At 48.0% G+C, this 24,589-nt stretch overlaps 1 protein-coding gene across 4 annotated transcripts in view; it reads right to left on the reverse strand.

The window, feature by feature from the left end:
• GAS7 (growth arrest specific 7) overlaps positions 1-24,589 on the reverse strand; it is a 287,911-nt gene that overhangs the window by 189,092 nt on the left and 74,230 nt on the right. Inside the window, exon 1 of one of the 4 annotated variants that reach the window (XM_064271776.1) lies at positions 11,464-12,882. The exons of the other annotated variants lie outside the window; for them this stretch is intronic. The gene's annotated coding sequence lies outside the window, so the exon portion shown is untranslated. Of the gene's footprint in view, positions 1-11,463; positions 12,883-24,589 lie in introns of those variants that run through there. 4 annotated transcript variants of the gene reach the window in all.

The raw sequence follows: 24,589 nt of genomic DNA on the forward strand, positions 1-24,589 counted from the left end.
CTAGAGTAGACAGTTTCCCCTGCGCAGCCTTAGCAGGCAAGGACTTGGTTAACCTTTCTAGCCAGTAAAAAGTCTGAACGCAGAGGTCTGCTCAGCATCCAGTGATCTGCCAGCACCATCTTCCCACTGCCCTGGGGTGGATCTGGCAGATATCTGCTTACCAGCTTCATGGGGAGACAGCCGCCTCTCCATGCTGGTGCTGAAAAGTGAGGAATGGCTACATGTTTAAGTTTCTCCTTCAGCATTTTTCCCCAGTTTTCTTGCTTAAGCTTCCAGACTAGCTGGTCAAACATGAGCTAGATGCTCTGACACCCACTGGATACCCAATGGGTGGAGACACCCAAAGAGGCAGCTTCCAATCCTGATGTGATCAGTAGGAAAGAAAGGGATCCCAGGCAGGACTCAGCCAGTCACCACAATGCAAACGTGTCCACATTCACATGTCATTTTGAGAAGAGATGGCTTTTGCAACATCAGTACCCCTAGGTGTACCACCTAAGGGGGCCACGTTCTTACTGTCCCCTTTGTAAAGTTCCTTTCCCCAAAGCTATATCCTCACAAACCTAATACACCCCAAACCTAACAACAGGATTAGTTAACTTCCCCCTAAACTCACAAAGGTTGTGCCAGCCTCTGTTTCACACATAAAGGCATGTAACTTTGACAGTAAAGGCCAGGACTTTAATCTTCTTGCCTCCTGCTGGGTCTGAGGAATATTCTTAGCTTATCAGTCCAGCTCCTTTGTACCTACCTGGGAGACCAGAAAAGGGAAGTGAAAAAAGAGGAGGGTGAAATCCATCTATTTCTCTCCCTGTTGGGAGTTCTAAAGGCTCAGAAGGAGGAAATGGAAACTTTGGTTTAAAAGACTTGGTGGAGTTACCCAAGTTTAACGGCTAGCTGAATGGACAGCGGAAATGAGTGATCTCTATGACTCCTTGTAGCCTTGAGTTTTCATGATTAATGACATTACTTTTCTAACCCAAACTGCAGCCTTTTCTCCTTTTAGCACAGTTGACCAACATTCTGTCGCCAGGCTACCAAAGACAATGATCTGTATGTATCTGCCTGCCTCAATCTCCTCATCATCTTTTCCTTCTGAATGCCTCTGCATGGATGTGGGCACACATGTTATTCACACACAAAGTTAAAACAAAAGAATGCCATTTCTCAGAGGCCCTTCTCAGTCTTTACCTCCACTGGTCTGCCTGCTGCCTTGCCATTACTCCTTGAGACTCTTCCAGCTACTTCTGTGACACTAACCATTTGGCTTCCCTCTCTGCCTGAGAGCTAGACCAGCTCTCTCAAGTCCCATCCAGCCCAGCATCAAGAATTCCATCACTGCCATAGCTCGTCTGTTACCACTTTTGGTAGATAGCCATTCTCCTCCTTCTAGAATCAGCCCATCTTGGTTCTCCTTTGGGTGCCATCCTTGTTCCTTTCTCATCCATGTTGTTAGGATGAGGCTGACCCCACCTCCAAACCACACCCACCCCAGGCTCCAGAGGAAAGCTGCCCAGTGATTTTATTTTTTAAATTACTGAGAGTTTCTGTAATCTTTCTGCCAAGGTAGCTGAGCCCATACAGAGGAAAGCAAAGTCAGGAGATGGAGACTTTTGATGGCACTGCCTGCTACGGCCTGAACTGTGTCCCCAAAAACGTATGTTGAAGTATTAGCTCCGTACCTGTGAAGTGCGAACTTGTCTGGCAAAATAGGTTTTTTCTTCTTTGTTGTTGCTTCTGAGTCGATTCTGACTATAGTGATCCTACAGGACAAAGCAGAACTGCCCCACGGGGGCTTCCTAGGCTGTCATCTTTACTGGAGCAGATTGCCAGGTGTTTTCTCCTGCACAGCTGCTGGGTGGGCTAGAAGTGCCAACCAATCCGTTAACAGCCGAGTGCTTAACCACTGTGCCACCAAAACCAAAAGCATCACCGTCGAGTCGATTCTGATTCATAGTGACCCTAAAGGACAGAACAGAATTGCCCCATAGGGTTTCCAAGGCTGTAAATCTTTACAGAAGCAGACTGCCACATCTTTCTCCCATGGAGTGGCTGGTGGGTTCAAACCGCCAACCGTTTGGATAGCAGCCAAGAGCTTTAACCATTGCACTACCAGGGTTCCTTTTTCCTCTTCACCACTTTCTTATAAAAGGGGAGAACAGACAGACAAAAAGAGGGGGAAGGCAAAAGCCACGTGAAGATACGTCTATAAGTAGCAGTGGAATGCCAAGGATTGCCAGTAGCTACCAGAAACTAGAAGAAAGGCATGGAATAGATTCTCCCTTGAAGCCCCAGAGGGAATCGACACAGCCAAACCCTGATCTGGACTTCTCACTTACAGAACCATGAGGAAATAAATTTGGGTGTTTTAAAGCTGCCCATTCATGGTATTTTGTTAGGACAACACAGGAAGCTAAGCCTTAGCCTCTTGTGCTCTTGTGTTAGCTATTTACCACAGCATAACCAATCAGCCCAAAATGCAGTGACTTAAAATAACAAATACTGGGCTCAATTTCTGTGGGTCAGGGATCTGGGCACAGCTGAACTGGGTGCCTCTGCTGAGGGTCTCTCACATAGCTATAATCAAGGTGCCGGCCAGGGCTGCAGTCATCTGAAGGCAGGACAGGAGGAGGATCCACTTCCAAGCTCTTCCTTATGGGTGTTGGCAGGCCTCGGGTCCTTGCCAGCTATGGAAGCATCAGTTGCTTGTCACACAAGCCTCTTCACAGGGCAGCTCAAAATATGGCCACCAGCTCCCCTCAGAGCAAACAAGTGAGAGGACGAGAGAAAAGCCACAGTCCTTTTGTAACCTAATCTTGGAAACGACATCCCATCACTTTTGCCATGCTCTTATTTGTTAGAAGCTCATCACTAGGTCCAGCCCACACTCAAGGGGAGGAGACTACAAAAGGGTGTACACACCAGGAGGAAGGATCACTGGGGTTGCCTTGGAGGTTGTCTAACACACCTGTGGAAGGGGCCACGTCTGAAGCTGTATATCTGTGGGCTGGTAGCTTACGACAGCCAATATGCCTCCCCTCCCTTTTTTATTTTTTGGTTAGCCAGCTGGACTTCAGTTGCTACCACTTGCACCCAAGAGTCCATCAGACTTGAGCATAACTCCTCCATGGTATGGTCATTACTGACCCCTCCAGATACTCTTTTTCTTTCCTTAAAGAGATCCCTTAGTAGCCGACTTCTTTCACTATTCTTGTTATCCCTGTTGGCAACTAGATGGTACATCCATCTTGCAAGCTGGGCTCTCAGTTTTTCAACCTTCCTGTTGGTCCATTCAGTATTTGTGTTAGACCAGACGAGCAGGGCCTCTGATCACGACTCATGGTTCAAGGTGTCCTGCCCTTCAAGTGCCTTCTCTGAAATTTTCTAAAGAGCCTGGGACCAGCAGGGCCTGGCAGAAACATCTGAGCACCCTTCTACCCAGGCCCAAACAGTACCCCCTCCACCTTGTACCCAAGTCCCTGTCTCTCCCCTTTGGGGGCCCTTCAGCCTCAGCCCTACACATAAAGTAGACCAGATGCCTAAGGAGCTCTGGAATGCATGTCTGTGGGGTCATCACAGGACTCTGTGAAGGTTCCAGAAGGACAGCCTGGTGCGTAGTTCGCTCCCATTGGCATACCATTTCTTTGGTGGGACAGTGTAAGACTGGGCAGCCAGAATGGTCCTGGCATGCTAATTTGGGGTGACTCAATTTGTTTATATAGACAGGAGCCCACACACCCCAGGGGCAGGCCTACCTCAGCCAACCACTCCCATCACCATTCTCTTGACTTTGTATTTTACATCAGTGCTTCTCAACCCTGGGTGTACACTAGACCCTCCAGGGGAGCTTTTAAAAAGGAGGCTGCTCAGGGCCCACTCCAGACCAATAACTTCAGAACCTCAGTCAAATACTGAGGCCCTGGGATTTTTTTGTTACCAAGATAATTCTAACATTGAGAACACGTGCTTTAAATGGAGGCCCAAAACCAAAACTCATCGCCACTGACTTAATTCTGACTCCTAGCGACTCTATAGGATAGAGCAGAACTGCCCGATAGGGTTTCCAAGTCTGTAAATTTTTACATAAGCAGACTTCTACATCTTTCTCCCATGGAGTGGCTTGTGGGTTCAAACTGCCCACCTTTCAGTTAGCAGCCTACCACTTAACCACTGCACCATCAGTTTCCCAAAATGGAGGCCACAAACCTCAAATAGCCAGTCAACTCTTGCTACTCTGCCCTAAATACTAGTTCAACGGGTAAGTAGTTAAGCACATGCTGGCCATGTATTAGGAAATGGTGTGTCTTCCTAAGATTGCCACCAGAGAACTGCTTTAGAGTCTGGCTACTCAAAGTAGGATCCAGGGAACGGCAGCATCAACATCAGCTGGGAGGTTGTTAGAAACACAGAACTTGCATTTTAACAAATCTCTGGGTGATTCATTTGCACACTCGAGTTTGAGAAGCAAGGTGCAAGCCACCCAGCAACTGTCCTACAGTTACCCAGTAAGCTGTTTTCCATCTTCAAAACAACAAATTCACACCCTCTCAGATGACGATCTCCCTCACACTTCACTGAAAAAGACAGGGGCAACTAGACAGGGACTGCTCATCAACTCACCGTCCCAATTCACTCCCCTGCCATCAGTGGCCCCACACTCCACCTTTCCCTGTTATAGCAAATGAAGCACTACTCCTTCTATCAAAGGCAACCTAGATGTTTTCTATCAGCATACAAATACCCACCTCTAAGAAAAAAGAAATTAAATATAAAGAAATATATTCCTGGCTCTTTGAAAAAAATCCACAAACCATTAGCCAAACTGACAAATAAATGCTAACAAGCAGCCATCTAAGATGCAGCAATTGGTCTCAACCCACCTGGAGCAAAGGAAAAGGAAGAACACCAAGGCCACACGACAACTAAGAGACAGAAAGGGCCACATGAACCAGAGACCTACATCATCCTGAGACCAGAAGAACTAGTTGGTGCCCGGCCACAATCGATGACTGCCCTGACAGGGAGCACAGCAGAGGACCCCTGAGGGAGCAGGAGATCAGTGGGATACAGACCCCAAATTCTCATAAAAAGACCAAACTTAATGGTCTGACTGAGACTGGAGGAATCCCGGCGGCCATGGTCCCCAGACCTTCAGTTGACACAGGACAGGAACCATCCCCGAAGACAACTCATCAGACATGAAAGGGACTGGTCAGCGGGTGGGAGAGAGACGCTAATGAAGAGTGAGCTAATGATATCAGGTAGACACTCGAGATTGTGTTGGCAACTCTTGTCTGGAGGGGGGATGGGAGGATAGAGAGAGAGGGAAGCCGGCAAAATTGTCAAGAAAGGAGAGACTGAAAGGGCTGACTCAAGAGGGGGAGAGCAAGTGGGAGTAGGGAGTGAGATGTATGTAAACTTATATGTGACAGACTGATTGGATTTGTAAACGTTCACTTGAAGCTTAATAAAAGTTATTAAAAAAAAAAAATACTCCAATAAATCTGAGAACCTAGAGAAATGGACAAATTGGTAGATACACACTACGTACCTTAACTTTCACAAGCTGAGACAGGAAATCTGAACAGACCCATAACAAGAGAAGAGATTGAAGAGGTAATTAAAAAAAAAAAAATTCCCAACAAATACAAGCCCTGGCCTAGATGGCTTCACTGGAGAACTCTACCAAACATTTAGAGAAGAGCTCATATCAGTACTACTCAAACTATTGCCGAGTACTGAAAAGGAAGGAAGGAATACTCTTGAGTTCATTCTATGAAGCAGCGTAACCCTGATACCAAGCCCAAGCAAAGACATCACAAAAAAAGAAAATTACACACTTATCTCTTTCAGGAATATAGATGCAAATATTCTCAACAAAATTCCAGTCAATAGAATTCAGCATCACATAAAAAAAATAATACACCATGTCCAAGTGAGATTCATACCAGGTATGCAAGGATGGTTCGGCATTAGAAAATCATCAATATAGTCCACTACATAAATAAAACCAATGAATCACATGATCATCTCAATCGATGCAGAAAAGACATCTGATAAAATTTACCACCGATTCCTGACAAAAACGCTCAATAAAATAGGAACAGAAGGGAAACTTCCCAGCATAATAAAGCACATCTATACAAAGCCAGGAAACCCTGGTGGCGTAGTGGCTAAGTGCTACAGCTGCTAACCAAAGGGTCAGCAGTTTGAATCTGCTAGGTGCTCCTCGGAAACTCTATGGGGCAGCTCTACTCTGTCCTATAGGGTCGCTATGAGCCAGAATTGACTCGACCGCAATGGGTTTGGCTTTTTTTTTTTTTTTTTTATACAAAGCCAACAGCCATCATCATTGTCAATGAAGAGAGGCTGAAAGCATTCCCACTGATGATGGAACAAGACAGGTGCTCTTTATCACCATTCCTGTTTAACATTGTACTGTAAGCTCTAGCTAGACCAATAAGGCAAGAAAAACAAATAAAGGGCATCCAAATTGGAAAGGAAGAAGTAAAACTATCCTTATTCACACACGATAGGATCCTATACATAGAGAACCCCAGACAGTCCACAAGAATACTATTGGAACTAATAGATTCAGCAGAGTAGCAGGATACAAGATTGACACACAAAAAATCAGTTGACTTTCTATATACCAACAAAGAGAACTATGAAAAGGAAATCAGGAAAATAATACCATTCATAAAGCCCCTTAAAAGATAAGATACTAAGGAATAACTCTAAACAGGGATGTAAAAGACCTAGACACAGAAAACTACAAAACACTACTGCAAGAAATCAAAAGAGACCTACGGAAATGAAAAACCATACCATGCTCATGGATAGGAAGACTTACCATTGTAAAAATGTTAGTCCTACCCAATCTACACATATAATGCAATCCTGATCCAAATACCAACAGACTTCTTTAACGAGACGGAAAAACTATTCACCGACTTTATATGGAAAGGAAAGAGGTCCCGGATAAGCAAAGCATTACTGAAGAAAAAGAACAAAGTAGGAGGTCTGACACTACCTGTCTTCACAACCTACTATACAGCCACAGTAGTCAAAACAGCTTGGTACTGGTTAAACAACAGACACACAGACCAACAGAACAGAATCGAGAACTCAGATAGAAATTCATCCACCTATGGTCAGCTGATCTTTGACAAAGGACCAGAGTCCATTAAATGGTGCCGGCAAAACTGTACGTCCATCTGTAAAAAAAATGAAACGGGACCCGTACCTCACACCATATACAAAAACTAACTCAAAAATGGATCAAAGACCTAAATGTACAACCTAAAACGATAAAAATCATAGAAGAAAAAATAGGAACAATGCTAAGTGCCCTACATGCCATAAATACAATGCAAACCATAATTAACAATGCATAAATACCAGAAGATAAACTAGGTAATTGGGAGCTCCTAAAAATTAAACATTTATGCTCATCAAAAGACTTCACAAAAACAGTAAAAAGAGACCTTACAGACCGGGAAAAAATCTTGGCTACAATATATCCATCAAGGGTCTAATCTCTAAAATCTATAGACTACTTCAACACCTCACCACCAAAAAGACAAATAATCCAATAAACAATGGGCAAAGGATATGAACAGACGCTTCACCAAAAAAGACATTCAGGCAGCTAACAGACACAAGAGAAAATGTTCATGATCATTAGCCATTAGAGAAATGTAAATCAAAACTACAATGAGATACCATCTCACCACAACATTACCAGCACAAATCAAAAAAACAGAAAATAACAAATGTTGGAGAAGTTGCCGGGAGACTGGAAATCCTTTGCATTGCTGGTGCAAGTGTAAAATGGTACAACCACTATGGAAAATGATATGGCGCCTCCTTAAAAAGCTAGAAATAAAAATACCATAAGATTCAGCAATCCCACTCCTAGGAACATACCCTAGAAAAACAAGAGCGGTTGCCTGAGTAAACAGTGCACACCCATGTTCATTACAGCATTATTCACAATAGCAAAAAGATGGAAACAACCTAAGTACTCATTAACAGGCGAATGGATAAACAAATTATGGTACCTACACACAATGGAATAGTACATGACGATAAAGAACAATGATAAATCCACAAAACACCTCACATGAATGAATCCTGAGTGAAATAAGTCAATTACAAAAAGGATATTGTATGGGACCATTATTATAAAAACCCAACAAAAGGTTTACACACAGAAAAAAACAATCTTTGATGGTTACAAGGAAGGTGGAGGGGTGAGGAGGAGAAACCGCTAACTAGATCGTAGACAAGTGTTAACTTCGGTGAAGGGAAACACAATATACAGAAAGTCAGCACAACTTGACCAAGGCGAAGTCACGGAAGCTTCCTAGACACGTCCAAACACCTTGCGGGAGACTGAGTTACTGGAGCTGGGGGCTGGGGGCTGGGGACCATGGTCTCGGGGGGCACCTAGGTCAACTGGCCTAACACGGTTCATAACGAAAATGTTCTACATCCTACTCTGGTGAGCAGCATCTGGGGTCTTAAAAGCTTGTGAGCAGTCATCTAAGATACATCTACTGGTCCCACCACATCTGGAGCAAAGGAGAATGAAGAAAACCAAAGACACAAGGAAAATGTCAGTTCAAAGAACTGATGGACAACATGAACCAGAGCCTATACCAGCCGGAGCCCAGAACTAGATGGTGCCCAGCTACCACTGACTTCTCTGACAGGAATCACAATAGAAGGTCCCAGACAGGAGAAAAATGTAGAAGAAAATTCAAATTCACAAAAAAAGATCAGACTTACTGGTCTGACAGAGACTAGAGGAACCCCCAAGTCTATGGCTCCCAGACACCCTGCTAACTCAGAACTGAAGCCACTCCCAAGGCCCACCTTTCAGCCAAAGATTAGACAGGCCTATAAAACAAACAATAACCCACGTGGGGAACATGCTTCTTGGTTCAATCAAGTATAGGAGACCAAATGGGCAGCACCTGCCCCAAAGCAAAGGCAAGAAAGCAGAAAGGGACAGGAAAACTGGACGAATGGACACAGAGAACCCAGAGTGGAAAGAGAAAGAGGGATTGTGCTGACACATTGCACAGATTGCAAGCAATGTCACAAAACCATCTGTGTATACATTTTTAAATGAAAAACTAATTTGTGTTGTAAACTTGCACCTAAAACACAATGGAAAAAAAGTTCCACGAAAGTTATCTGTAGTCACAGACTCTACGTGCTTACCTCTAACTCTCCTACCCACTCTCATCAAGGTCATCAATGACCTGAAACTACTCTTGTCAAGGTCATCAAAGATCCCCATGGTGTCACCCAATCTGATAGGCACTTGTCTCTTCCAGCAGCATTCGACACTCCCTCTTTCTGGAAACCATGTCTTTTCTGGCTTTCCATGGCATCTCACAGGTTTTCTCAAGTCTCCTTTCTAGATCTTCTTCCTATGCTCAATCTTAAACACTAGAGTGCACCAAGGCTCTTTCCTATCCCCCTTTTTTTCTGCTTATTCTTTTTTCACAGCTGTATTTAAAAAAAAAAAAAAAACCCACTGCTGTCAAGTCCATTCTGACTCACAGTGACCCCATATAGGGCTTCCAAGGCTGTAAGTCTCTACGAAGCTGGCTACCACATCTTTCTCCTGCAGAGCCGCGGGTGGTTTCGAATTGCAGACCTTTCGGTTAGCAGTCCATCGCTTTAACCCCTGGGCCACCAGAGCTCCTTACAGCTTTATACATCCTCTATTTACTCTGGCCCTGACCTTTCCTAGCATTCCAGACCACACTCAACTGGCGACCGTGACATCCCCACATGGATGGTCAGAAGGAATCTCAAATTAACAAATCCAAACAAGAACTCTTGTTCCAACTCATTCCCCCTGCCAAAAAAAAAAAAAAAAAACCCTACTCTCCATACCTCATTTCAGTTAAATGTCACCGCCAGCCATTCAGTGGCTAAGACCCAAAATCTAGGCTCATCAAGTCCTCCCACCTTCCACATCCAATCGCTCTCAGCTCCTGTCACTTCTACCTCCAGAACTCATCCTGGAAGCACCCACGTTTCTCCTTCCCCACTGCTGCCACCCTCTTCCCAAGTCAACACTGTCATCATTTCCGAACTGGGCTTCTGTTCTACTTTTTGTCTCCTCTAATCCATTCTCAACATGGCAGCCAGAGTAAGCTTATAAAACATTCCAGTAAGGCAGACTAGGTCAACCTTCTCACTAAAACCATCCAGTAGTTTCTCACTACTCTTAGGAAACAAAACTTACCCTTATTCACAAGGCAATAAAATCTGCCCGATCCCTGCCAGCTCATAAGAGGTGTCATTTTATGCCACTCTCACGCTCACACACCCTCCACCCTCCAGCCACACGGACTGTCTGATGAGGCAGACACTAGCCATGTGCGGCTATGTAAAGTCAAATCAAAATGAACTAAAATTCCATCTTACCAGCCACATTTCAAGTGCTCAATAGCCACATGTGGCTAGTGGCTACCATACTGGACAGCACAGCCATGGAACACTCCCATCACTGTAGAAAGTTCTATTGGACCGTGCTGTTGTAGCTGTTCTTTGAACAGGGCAAGTACAGTGCTGCCTCAGGGCCTTTGCACTTGCTGTTACCTCTGCCTTTATGTCAGTAGGAGAGGGTCTGGGCCTTTGTATTTTTTCCATGTTTTCTAGGTGATTCTGATGCCTACCCAAGCTTGAGACCCGCTGCTTTATAACATCAGACCTTCAACATGAGCAGCTTACCTTCTCCACATTCCTCCAGCTCAGAGCACCTGGGAAGTGACTGGCTGGGTTAACAACCTTCTCTCATATGAGCTTGCTCTTCTTCAAGTACTGAAATTTACCTCCATTCTGCCTAGAGTACCTTTCCCCCAGATCTCCTGACAGCTGGCTCTTTTTCATCAGCCAGATATCAGCTTAATTGTCACCTCCTCAGAGAGGCCTTCCCTAGCCACCGAAACAAAAGAAGCCACCCAGTTCCTCTCATCACATGAACCCATTCTAACGCTCCATATTTGTGTTTGTCAGCTTATTGTTTAATCTACCACACTGCCCCACCCCACACAGGCTCATGAGATCAGGGACCTTGTCTGTCCTATTTACCACTGGCTCCCGGCTCCCAGGCTGTGCCCGTGCAGTGCCGTGCCCATCATCATCCAGCCAATAACCACTGATTGATATCAGACCCCATGTCACGTTCATATTTCCTCTGAAATCTCTCCCAATCAGCATCTTTCTCCATTTTGCCCACCACCACCAAATCCAGGGCTCCCTCTACTCCACCCAGACAGAACTATAGACAGAACCCTGCCTCTGCCCTCCAACCAACCCTGCAAATACCAGCAGGCTGATCTTGTTAATATTCTTCTTGCAAATCCATTCCCTGTCCCTGCCCCTCCTGGCCCCAAGTGGCCTCTGTGTCCCCAAAGGTGGCACACTTGCTCCTACCTCAGTGCTGCTTGTAAGGCCTTCCCCTCTACCGGAGCACTTGCCCTGCTTCAGGACGAAGCAGTACCTTCTCTTGCCTTCCAGGTGTGGCTCAGGTGGCAGTTCCTCTGCAGAGGCAGGCCCCTCCTCTGATCTCCAGCACTTCCTGTCTGGCACTTACTCACTGACAACAAGCAGTTCCACCTCCCACATGTATGCATACTGATAATCCCCGAGAAGGTTCTTAAAGCTGTGGTTCTCAAACTGAGTGAAGGATCAATCACCCAGAGAGCTAATAAAGAACACACAGGTGCAGGCTCAGGGTAGGCCTTGAAGTAGGGCCTCTGTACTTTTCCCAAGTCCCCCAGGTGATTCTGATACCCACCCAAGCTTGAAAATCCACTGCTTTAGAACATTAAACCTTCAACATGAGCAGCTCAAGTTCTCCACATTCCTCTAGCTCAGAACCAGTTCAGAACGCCTGACCTTCTCATACAAACCTGTTCTTCAAGTCCTGAAAGTATAATTCCCCATCCCCAAGATATCCTAATCCTCAGAACCTGTGAATGTGACACGGCAAAAGGGACTTGGCAAATGTGATTCAGTTAAGGATTTTGAGATGGGAAGATTATCCTGGATTACCTGGGTGGGCCCAAAGTGATCACAAGGGTTCTTTAAGAGGGAGGCAAGGTCAAGAAGGGAAGAAGGTGGTATGACTACAGACACAGGGAGATAAGAGGCAATGTGATGTGGGGCCACAAGCCAAGGAATGTGGGTGGACTCTAGAAGCTGGAAAAGGCAAGGACATGGATTTTCCCCTAGGGCCTGCAGGAGAAAGTGGCCAACTCGTTTTGGACTTCTGACCTCCAGGACTCTTAAGAAAATAAAGAATAAATTAGAGAATAAATTGATATTGTTTGAAGCCACAAATTACGGTAATTTGTTAAAGCAGTCATAGGAAGCCAATATACCTCCTCTTATGTAACTCTCAGGGAAACCCTGGTGGCCTAGTGGTTTAAGTGCTACGGCTGCGAACCAAAGGGTCAGCAGTTCGAATCCACCAGGCACTCCTTGGAAGCTCTATAGGGCAGTTCTACTCTGTCCTATAGGGGTGCTATGAGTTGGAATCAACTTGACGGCACTGGGTTTGGTTTTTTGGTTTTATGTAACTCTACAAAGTCAAGGTCTATGTGTCCAAAGATCATAGTTTTATGTTTATCTCATATGTATTAGAAATAGCACTAGATCCTCCATTTGGACAGGGCTAGCTTCCTTTGTTCATGTCTATGTCCAGAGCACCTAGCTCAATGCCTGCCACGTCTATCTGTGTATAACAAAATTCCTGGAGGAAAGCCTATATTCCAAGTTGGAATTTCGGACAAGAGCCAGCCAGTCTCTCCTTGATGGGCCTAGTAATCTAACCCCCAATTGAGCTTCCAATAGAGAAAACGTGTGAGATCCAAAAAAAAAAAAAAAAAAAACACACACTGAGCTTGGATACCCAAGGAACGAAGTGCTACCACTGTGCTTCAACGTGAGGAAACCTAGGCCAGGTATGTTCTGTCTGTCAGACTTTCGCTCTCATCCTGAAGAGTGTATGCTTAGAGCTGCGCTTTCCAATATGCTAGGCACTGGCCACGTATCCACTACGTGTCTGTCAGTTTGTTGTGCTGTGGTGGCTTACATGTTGCTGTGATGCTGGAAGCTAGTCACCCGTATTGTAAATACCAGCAGGGTCACCCACAGCTGGAGAGGTTTCAGCAGAGCTTCCAGACTAAGACAGACTAGGAAGAAAGGCCTGGTGAGCTACTTCCAAAAATTAGCCAATGAAAACCTTATGGATCACAACAGAACCTTCTCTGACTCGCTTGCTGTGGACACATCAGCAGGACGGATCAATCGCTGGGGGAGGACATCATGTTTGGTGAAGCAGAGGGTCCGCAAGGGTGTGAGACACACTCAGGAAGATGGAGTGGAATAACAGCTGCAACGACGGGCTTGAACATGCCAGCGGTTTTGAGGGTGTGACGCAGGATCAGGAAACGTCTCATTCCATTGTACACAAGGTCCCGTGAGTTGGAGTTGACTTGATAGCAGCTATCCATGTATGGCTACTTAAATTGAAATTAATTAAAATTAAATAAAATTTACAATTCAGTTCCTCAGTCACACTGGCCGCATGTCAAGTGCTCAACAGGCACGTGTGGCTTGTGGCAGCTGTACTGGTGCTGTAAACACAGAACACGTCCACCACCGCACAGTTCTGCTGGACGGAGCTGGCTTAGCGCATCGCTCTGAGCATCCCCGGCTCCGGCTCCGGCTGCCTGGTTGGAAGAACTCAGGACAAGAGGAATGCAGCCACTACACCCAATTCCACGCTGGAACTCCTTCCAGGGCATGGTACAAGTCTGAGGTCTTATTGGGGAGACTCTATCTTTGGAAAGTGAGAAGCAGAAGTTACAGGGTAAGGAAACCACAAACAAGAGACAGAACTCGGGGGGTGAGGTGGAGGAAGATGCAGATTAGAAGAGGAAGATGTGGAAAAAGATAAGGCAAGTAGCACAAGGACACGGGGTCTAGCAGGGCTATAAATCAAATGCTGAAAGGGAGGCCTCCCCTGAGACCTGAAAGCAGGTACAAAAATCTCCCGGCCTGTAAGGACTAGACCGCTGCTCGGAGAAGGAGGCTGTGGGACAGAGGGTCCCAGCCCTGTGGCCCCAGAGCCTCTTAGGAGTCTAAAGGGGCTTCATCCACTCATTGCCCCCATGGAAAGGAACAGTGTATGGCAAAATGGGGGGGCGGGGCTGAGAATAGGGAGGGGAAATCAATAGAAAGTAAAGACACAAAACTTTTCCATACAGAAGTTTTACAAAATTGAAGATACACTGTGTTGGCAAGGTTGTGGGCAAGACGACACTCCTACAATGGCTGACAGAGTATACACTAAGTAACAACCTCTTTGGAGGCAGTCTGGCGCTTTCTACGAAAACTCTTGTTATTGTTGTTAGTTGCCATCTACCTGGTTCCAACTCATGGCAACCTTATGTATAACAAAAAGGCAGAGGTTGTAGGACATTGTAGCAAAATTACCAACACATACATTTCTTTGCCCTAGCTTTTCAACTTCAGGAACTTACCCTTCAGATACTAACTAACCCATGGGTGGAAAGAGGGACATACAGGGTTATCCACAATAGCACTGCTGGCAACAACGAAGGACTAGAAGCAACCTAGGTGCCCATCGGTGGCAGGGTCGTTGAAATGCCCTCCTAAAAAGGAGGAGGAAACTATTTCTATTGACCAAAATCCAAGATGTACCACTACATCACTTAAAAACAACAACAAGAACAGCAGAAGCAGCAGGAAGGTGCAGAGGGCTACTGGGGGCCTCCACTGTGTTCAGGGAGCTGAATGTATGCATTCATTTATAAATGCTTCTGGAAGTACCCACGGGAAACTGGTAACTGGTTGGCCTCTGGCCAAGGGAGCTGACCGGCAGACAGGAATGGGAGAGAGGCCAACTTTTCACTCTATATTCTTTGTACCTAACAATATATATATATTGTTAGCTGTCGTCAAGTGGTCCCATGAACAATAAACTGAACACTACCCAGTCCTCGCCTCCCCCATGATCGGTGGCAGATTGGACTACTGTGATCCCCATGGTTTTCAATTGGCTGATTTTCAGAAGTACATCACCAAAGCCTTTCTACCTAGTCCGTCTTAGTCTAGAAGCTTCCCTGAAACCTGTTCAGTGGCAACAGACAGGCCTCCACTGAGAGGTGGTAGCTGTGCCTGAGATGCGTTGGCCAGGTCTCCCACGTGGAAGGTGAAAATTTCAAAAAATGTAAAATAACAAGATGCACTTCTTTGTATATACATTCAACAAAAAGTTGAAAACTCCTCCCTCCCTTCACCCACACTTCCCCATGATGTTACAGCCTCAATAGGAAGGCGGCCCCTGCCAGGTGAGCCACCACACATCGCCGGCTGCACAGGTGCCAGGAGGCACCTCCATAAGCTTCCCTGCTGAGGGGTCCCTTCCCCTGTGGCCTGGAATTTCTGAGGAGAAGCTGCCACACACCTAGCCTTCAGGAAACCTGGGCTGTAGCTCAGCCTTAGAATCTGAACCTGGGATTCTCCTCCCTCTGCCTCAATCCCGACTTCAGACCAGGGTGCCACCACGTCCCTGAGGCCCCACAAGGGCAGGGTGCACAGCCACTGTGCACAGTGATAACCTGCAAGCCTCTTACCCAGGAAGAAAACTAAAGTAAGTCCCATGGTCGCCACCTGATAATCACTATGGACACCAGGCACCTGTGTTTATCAAGTCTGTGTCCAATTAGCCACCCCCACAACAACACCATAGCAACAAAGGTAATATTATTGTTTCGAAAAGAAAAAGAAAACACACATTGCTCTGTGTGACGGTTTGTAAAGCCACAGAGAAAGCGTTGTTCCACACCCTACAGCTTCTGCCTCTCACTTCTGAGGACCCGCTCCTTCAGGGGGAAGCACCGGCTCAGGGCAATTCCCTCCTCACACCATTCCAAGCTGTGTGCTGTGTGCTTACAGGGAACCAGCCTGGGGAAGAACCCCAGGCAAGCTGGCAGAGGGAGCTGCGTTCCTGACTCTCCTGGGCCGGCCTCCGAGGTGGGGAGTCTGGCGGGGATGGGCCAGCTGGAGCCAGGACAGGTTGAGGGCAAGCTCCCAATGGCCCTCTGTCCCTCTGTCTGTCTGCCCTCTCTGTGCCAGACCAAGCTGGGTACTGGGGTTTTGGTGGCTGAAGCAACGAGCTACACACTAATCTACAGACCAAAATGTGGAAAGCATTAACCCAAATGAGAAGACATAAATCAGGAGGGGAGCTCATGGCACAGAGGAAAACAACTAGGAGAGCAAGGGTCTGGGCTGTTGCACAAGAAGCTGAGTGAGTCACCACCCAGCAGAGAGGAGGGAGAGGGAGGAGGCAAGCCCCAGTGGGACTGGCGGAGGTGCAGGGGGCCTGGTGCAGAAACACAGCTGTAGGTTCACAACCAACCACACTTTAGCAGCAGCCTGAAGGAGGGCGGGGGGCAAAGTGTCACCTCTTCCCCAAACTCAGGAAGTGTTCCAAAACGTGTCCTCCCCAGAGAAGACAGCAGGAAGGAGTCTTCCCAACAGCGAAGTGGTCACCCTTTCCAGCCTGCAGCTGCGTCCTGGGGAAGCTAGGCTCAGCCCAGACACAGGCCTCCTTCATCTTTCTTTGCTACTCTCTGGTCATGTGCCATACTCTTTTGGGTCCCAAAAGAATCAAGGAGGGTCCTCAAACCTGAGATGCCCATTGTGAGAACACAACTCCCAGCTCACCTCTCCCTTCCCAGCCATATCTTGCCTTCCTTTCCTTCTTCTAAGCCTCAGCCTCCACACAAGCTTCTGCTGACAAGACAAATCCCTCAGCCTCCCCTGTCCCTAGTCCCAGGGGAGAACCTCCTCACTCCCCATTAGACCACTTGGCCAACTGCTCCAACTCCTCCACTTTGCGTGCAACTGGTTCTAACTAACCACTTGCTATGGGCCAGACACTGCTCTCCTTGGGTGTGGTGACGGGGTTGCTGTTATCTGCTGCTGGCCTCTGACTCACGGCAACCCCGTGCACAACAGAACAGAACGCTGCCCAGTCCTGCACCATCCCCACGATCAGCTGTGGGTCACTGTGATCCACAGGGTTTTCACTGGCTGATTTTTGGGAGCAGATCACTAAGCCTTTCCTCCTAGTCTGAAAGCTCTGCTGAAACCTGTTCGGCATCACCACAGCATGCAAGCCTGCACCGACACACGTGTGGTGGTCATGCGTGAAGTGCACTGGCTGGGATTTGAACCCAGGATTCTCACATGGAAGGTGAGAATTCTACCACTGACCCACCGCCGCCTTGGCAATGGGGAAGGAGGATGTAAACAGATAATTCAGCTGGGCAAGGGATGTGCCAGAAGTTCTGAGACCTCGGGCTCTCGATATTAGTGTGGCAACCTACTAACTTCTCTAGGTCATCTTACTCTGAGGAAATAAGAGGTTGGGTTTAGAGATCAAGTAGACTCTGATAATGGTCATCTGTAAGAAACATGCACACTAATAACACCTCGAATACCTGGCTGCTACAGGCTTCCACCAGAGCACTCATGCTGAGTAGGAGATCCCTGAGCACAGCAGGTCTCAGTGAACGGCCAGCCTGCACGAAGTTGCCAGTGCCCAACAAGGGCTATGGACAGGAAGTTCCATCTACCCTGAGAGAGAAAGGCCTTGTGAAGGGGACAGACTGAAATGGACTTAGAGGACAGTAGGAAGAGGGGACCATGTAGGGAAAGGGCATTCCAGACCAAGAAATCATTTACTCATCCATTCATCCATATTTACTCATTTGACAAATATCTGCTGAGCACCTATTACATACCAGACACAGTTCTAGGTGCTGGGATGCATCAGTGAACAATACAGAGATCCCTGCCCTAGTGGAGCTTATATTCCAGTGATGTGTTTTGTTGGAAGGTGGTAAGCGATAGAGAACAAAGAGGGAATGTATTGGTTTCCTATGGCCACTGTGACAAATTACCACAACAACCAAGTGGCGTAAGACAGCACATGCTTATTACCTTACAGTTCTGGAGGTCAGAGGTCCAAAACCGGTCTCACTGGACCAAAGTCAAGGGGTCGGCAGGGCAGATTCCTTCTGGAGGCTCTGAGCGAAGAATCCATTTCCCTACCTTTTCCAGTCTAGAGGCTGCCTGCATTCCTTGGCACATGGCCCCTTCCTTCCATCACTCCAACCTCTTGCTTCCATGGTTGCATGTCCTACTACTGACTCTAACTCTCCTGCCTCCCTCTTATAAGGACCTGTGTGACTACATTGGGCCCAGCTGGGTAATCCAACAATCTCCTCACCTCAAAATCCTTAATTTAATCGCATTCGAACTGTCCCTTCTACCACGTAAGGTAACATATTCACAGGTTCCGGGGATTAGGACGTGGATATCTTTGGGAAGCCCATTATTCAACCTACCCCAGGGGTTAGCCATGTGGCTGCAAAGGGCCTAAGGAGAAAAGCTGCCTGCCATGTGTGAAGGACAACACAGAGCCCCGGTTTGGTGGGAAAGGAGGCCATGGGATAAGGGGAGAGGAGCGGAAGCTGAGGTCAGGGCAGTAACGGGGCCCCATCACATAGGGCCTCGTAAGGCATGAAAGGTCTCCTTCAGTTTCTACTCTGCCGCCATGAGGAGCCACCGGAGTGTTCTGAGGGGGGGGCGCGACATAACTGGACTTGCTATTTTAAAAGAACAGACCAGGGGGTGGTGGAGCAGTTACGGGGCTACTGAAATAGTCCCAGGGCACAATGATGGTGGCTGCAGCTCAGGCTAACATCCCTGGATGGTGTAAATGGTTAACACACTCAGCTGCTAACGGAAAGTCTGGAAGTTTGAGTCCATCCAGAGTCACCTCAAAAGATAAGGCCTGGTGATCTGTTTTCAAAAAATCAGCCATTGAAAACCCTATGGAGCACAGTTCTACTCTGACACACATGGGGTCGCCATGAGTCTGAGTGGACTCGACAGCCCCTGGTACTGGTGGCTCAGACCAAGATGACACCCCTGGACAAGGTAAAAAGAGGGTGGACTTTTTAAAATCGACTTTGAAGGAAGAAGCAACAAGCTTTCCTGGCAGACTAAACATGAGGTGTGAGAGAAAAAGGGGAATTAAGGATGGCTTTAAGGTTTCTACCCAAGGAGCTGGGAGGACAACTTGCTTTCCATTTACTGAGCTCTGAAAGGCCACAGATGGCCCAGATCTGGGGAGAAGACCAAGCACCACGTTTTGGACAGGTTGCTTAGAGATGTCAAGTAAGAAAGTGGATATATGTCTGGAGGTCAAGAGCAACACTGTAAGCAAAGACTGGAAACAGATTTGCTGATCTGAGCAGAAGGCTCTCATAAGCAGGCTGCTGGAGGTCTTACTGGAGCCCAACTGTGGGGTTGAGAATTGGGGTCTGGACTTAACCCTGGGCGGAGCAGGAAGCACCAACGCCCTATCGCCGTGCAGGGTGTGGTACAGAGAATCCATGACCATCCCAGGTTAAGTTTATGAGACTGTGAGTAAACAGGGATTTCTCCTGAATCCTCAATTGCTCAACCGGGGATATTTCTACTTCTCACAGTTCATGGGATGGGAACTGAGTTGTGGGGAAAAGGAGGGGCAGTAGGGCAGGATTCAGGAATGCAGTCATACCACAGGCTCCAAGATCCTCAGCTATGAACACCTCCACTTACTACCCAGTCTGCGCTCTTGAGCTTGCCCTTGGGGCTCTCAGTGCCCCTGCAAGAGGATTCTGGAAAGCCCTCATGTCTTGGAGCTGTCGTGAGGAGTCAGGGTGGTCCTATGTCAGGGGCCCAGTAAATCATGAGGCTAGAACATAGCCAAGGCAGGTGGCCAGACTGTGTGGGCACTGCCCAGTGGACGCAGGTCTTACTCTCCACTGCTAGCCCTAGACACCAGCACAGCACACAACCTGCTCAAACGGCAAAAGGTGCTGCAAGGGGACGCCCAGAGTCAAATGGCCTCAGCACTTCCTGGGCACGGTCTTTCACTCACCCGTCCATTCTTCATTCATCTTGACAAATATTTATTGAGCACATATCAAGTGCCAGGCACCTTTTTGTAGGCTTCTGGGGGACATCAGAAGGGAAAAACCTCTGAGCATTCATTCCCACATAAGCTGGGAGCGGGTCAGGGGGAAGCAGGCAATAAACATGATAAACAAGTAAATTACAAAAAATGTTAGAAGATGATAGAAAAGACAGAAAGAACAAGGTTAGGGAAATCAGGAGCTCAGGTATGTTGGGGGTGGGTGGCAATTTTAAACAGTTCAGATGTGATGACTGTTTCCAAGACACAGTTGAAGACCTTCTAGCTCTTCTGCCTGTTTCATTCATTCATTCATTCAATAGTTACCAAGTGCTCACCATGGGCTTCCCTAAGCACATGAGCTTAGATTTTATTGAAGGAGACAGAGGTTAAGACGCGTGATTACAGAAGGGTTACGCGTGAGAAGGAGTTGTCTCTTAGGAGCTGGCTCCTGACAGCGTGTCAATCACGATGAAACACAAAACACACAGAAACAAAGAGCTGCAGGACTTCCTGAGAGTCTCTGATTCTTGGTCAAGGTCCCCGGTCCGTTTCCCTCCTTTTACTTCACACCCCAGCCCCCTAACACCACCGTCACGCCATGAGCTGGGTTAACACACTGTCTTCCTCAGCTACCAGAAAACATGATTCAGTGGTTTCTCTGTAAGCTGCCCACAGAATGTCTTAACCCCTTTCTAGGTCACTGTCCCAAAGCATCAACTGGTTTTAGGGTCTTCTCAACTAACTTCAGACCCATATCTTCTCTAGAAGCCCCAACCCCACATGGAGGCAGCCCCTCACACTGCCATCTCCTCCCAGCCCTGATCTGACACCTCTGCTAGCTAGGCTGTGTTTTCTGCAGAGCCCCGGCCACCTGGGGGCAGAGGACGAGCAAGGGCGGATGTTACACCCATGCATACCAGGAGATCAAGTCTACTTGGCAGCTCAAGCCCTGACCACAACTTGGGACTCTCTTAGCGGAAACAATTAACCACCAGCAGGGCTGCTAGTGAGCTGAGCAAGGCTGCCTTGTCCTGTTTGGAGGAAATTCAAAGCTGACCTTCAGAGCACATCCCTGATGGTTTCCCCAGTCTCTGAACCCTACCATACCGTCCCATTCCACAAACAGCTGCGAGCTTGACCACAGCTGGCCCTAGGCCCCCAGGGAAGACACAGCCCTCGATGGGCAGGAGCAGCCATGAGGACTGGTCCAGCCGCCATCCACCTTTCCCTGCCCGGTCTGCCCTCTCCTAAAAGTTGTGGGGCCTTGGAGGCAACCACAATGCCATCGATGGAAGACGGCGCCCCATTGCTCTCCTTCCTCTTCCCTTCGCATTAGTGAGTCACCCCAAAGATTCAGCTAGACCAGGACTAAATCCTGAAACAACAAGCAGGGAGCCCTCCATGCTTCAACAGCGTCCTGGACGGGTGGCTCGGGTGGGAAGAATTAGGAACATAAGAGGAGGGCGGCTAAGGAGCCCCCCCGCCAAGCCATCTCTCATACCCATCATTTCCTGTCCTTCGTAACAGCCACAAGAAAGAAAAAGCCCACTTGGACCCTGAACCAGGGAACTCCCTAGTTATTCAAACTGGTTGTACAGATGCATTTAGGGTGGGGTCAGGGACAGACCTGCAGGGGCTCCGGGGGTCCTGAGGGATGTGGTGTAGACGGAAGGTGTAGGGGCCCAGCAACCACTGTGAAGAGCATGGACAGCTCTGGGGATAGACGGCCTGGGTGCAAGCCTTGGCTCTGCTAATCACCATGTGACACTGGGAAATTATTTCTCTGTGACTCAGTTTCCCCATATGTAAACTGGGCACACTAGTACTTTTAGGTCTGTTGTGAGGATTAAATGAGTTAATGAAGGTAATGTGTCGAGAACAATGCCTGGAAGTATTAAAACCGAGTGCAGTGGTTAAGAGTACAGCTGCTAATGAAAAGGTTGGCAGTCCAAGTCCACCAGCCATTCCTTGGAAACCCTGTGGGGCAGTATTACTCTGTCCTGTAGGGTCGCTATCAGTCAGAATCGACTGGATGGCAATGGGTTTCAGGCCATTTGCCCATTTTTTGGTTGAGAAAATGTGTTAAGTACAGACAGTGGGGTACTGAAGCCTAACCTGAGACCACTGAAGGTACTTACCTGTTGCTCATTAACCTCTCCCTTTTGCTTCTCCAAACCTGTTGCTCTCAACCAAGTCTCAGAAGACCAGAAGATTTCCACTCTCCCAGACCTGCCCAGAAGATGGTGCTCTGGAAACTCCCGAAACCTCAAAAATGGTCAGTCTGTGTGTCTTTGTTCATCCTTCCTACCCACAGAAGACCTGTGAAGAGTGCTTTCTCCCTAGGAAAGTGTTGTTGTCAGCTGCCATCGACTAGGCTCCAGACTGATGGCTACCCCGTGTACAATGCAACAAAATGCTGCCCTGTCCTGCACCATCCCCATTACCAGTCGCAAATGGGGCCATTGTGATCCATGGGGTTTTTATTGGCTGATTTTTGGAAGTAGATTGCCAGCCCTTTCCTCCTAGTCTGTCTTAGTGTGGAAGCTTTGTTGAAATCCACGTGGCATCATAGCAACATGCAATCTGCCACTAGTGAGGTGCACTGGCTGGGAATCAAACCTGGGTCTCCCACATGTGAGAGACCACTGAGTTAGAAATCACCTTGAACACCCTATGGAGTAGTTCTACTCTGCATACAGGGGGTCACCATGAGTCAGAATCAACACAAGGACAGCTAACAACAACAGAATTGATCACGAGAAGAGCTGGGGACTTCTCCCTGCCCCTTGCCTAGTTAATAGCACTTGATCCAGTCCTGCTGTTGAACTGACTCTCAGCTGCTCCATCTCACACCTGAGATCCAGGCGGAGCAATGGTCAAGGCCCCTGACCCCACTCCTCAGACACACACACACAAATCTGTGGCCCTTGCTGGATCCTGTTCTCATTCCCTGGGGTTGCAGAAACAGGCCACCAGGGCACCCAGGCTACCCTTTCCAACATCCAGTCACTGGCCCTCTCCCAGAACAAGGCCTCTATTGCTCCCTTCCAGGAAGAGACAGGAGTAGCTACTCAGCTGAGGTATAAAGACTGGGCTGGTGGAGCCCGAGGCCCAGAGGTAATGTGGGGGGCACAGCAGAGCTCTGGGACAGCTGATTTGAAGACAAGCCCCTCCATCCTGAGCAGAGCCTCGAGTCTGCAGGTCTCCAAGGGGCCTGGGTACGCACACACTCACACACACAGTGCCCAGTGTCCCGGGCACACAATGTACAAGGGACAGGCGGGGCAGGCTGCCAGGGCCCTCTCATGCCAGGACCATCTGGGAGCCCTTGCCAGGCCTCGGAGGGCCGGCTGAAGAAGCTGGACTCTGTCCTGGGGCACAGTCGGGCTCTATTCTTATCTCAAGGGGGACTGCGTGACTCTCCTTGCAGTGAATGGGGGCCTCCGCCAAGGCAGAGGAGGGAACAGAGATGTCCCTGTGCTCAGGAGGACTCCCCACGCGCCTCCGGCTCCAACCAGCCCCTCGTGGCGGGGCCTTGCACAGGCCTCCGACAAGGACAGGCCCAGCCAAAGGCAGACAAGGAACTAGATGGTTCAGGGCAGATGCCCCCACTCACAGTGCAAGACTCAGGCCAATGAGTCCTGACCAGAAACCTGTGCACCCAAGAAACTCAAGAGGACAAGGGGCCTGGAGAGCAACAGTCTCAAGGCCACAGTTCCTTGCCAAATCCCAAAGGCAGGTGCCCAAACACCCCATGCACCCCATACCTGCACACGGCCGCCTGGGAAGCTCGGGCCTCCCTCTCACCAAGCTCCCACAGCAAGGTCTGCAGCTGGTGACACATCTCATGACAAACTCTCCTTAGACCTGCAAGTCCCTGTCTTGGCCAGTGAATGGGGAACTGAACATGCTCAAGGGCTGTAAACTGGTCCAACCCTTCTAAGGGGGGGAGGAGGGGGAGGCCCTGGATGGTGTAGTTAATGCACCCGGCTGCTAATTGAAAGGCTGGAAGTTCAGGTTCACCAGAGGCCCCTCAGAAGAAAGGTCTGGCAATCTACTTCTGAAAAATAACCAGTGCAGACCCTGCGGAGTACGGCTCTACTCTGACATACATGGGGTTGCTGTGAGTCAGAATCGTCTCGATGGCAACTGCTTTCTAAAGAGCAATATGATGGCACAGGTCGAAAAGGCAGCATTCGCCCTTCCAGGAGCTTCATCTAAGTGTGAAAAGACACCATCACCAAACAGAACCACCAGAACGGAAACAAAGAGAACGTTCACACCTTATGAGGAATGTAACCAATGTCACTGCACAACCTGTACAGAAATTGTTGAATGGAAACCTAACCACGGTGTAAACCTTTACCAAAAACACAAAAAAAATTATTTGGAAAAAAAAAAAAGATACCATCAGGAATGCAAACTTCAGTGATTATAACAATAGCAAAAAAAAAAAAAAAAAAAAAAGTAGTAGCCTCAGCGTCCATAACC

This window comes from Loxodonta africana, chromosome 18, assembly GCF_030014295.1.
Source record: "Loxodonta africana isolate mLoxAfr1 chromosome 18, mLoxAfr1.hap2, whole genome shotgun sequence".
NCBI lineage: Eukaryota > Metazoa > Chordata > Mammalia > Proboscidea > Elephantidae > Loxodonta > Loxodonta africana.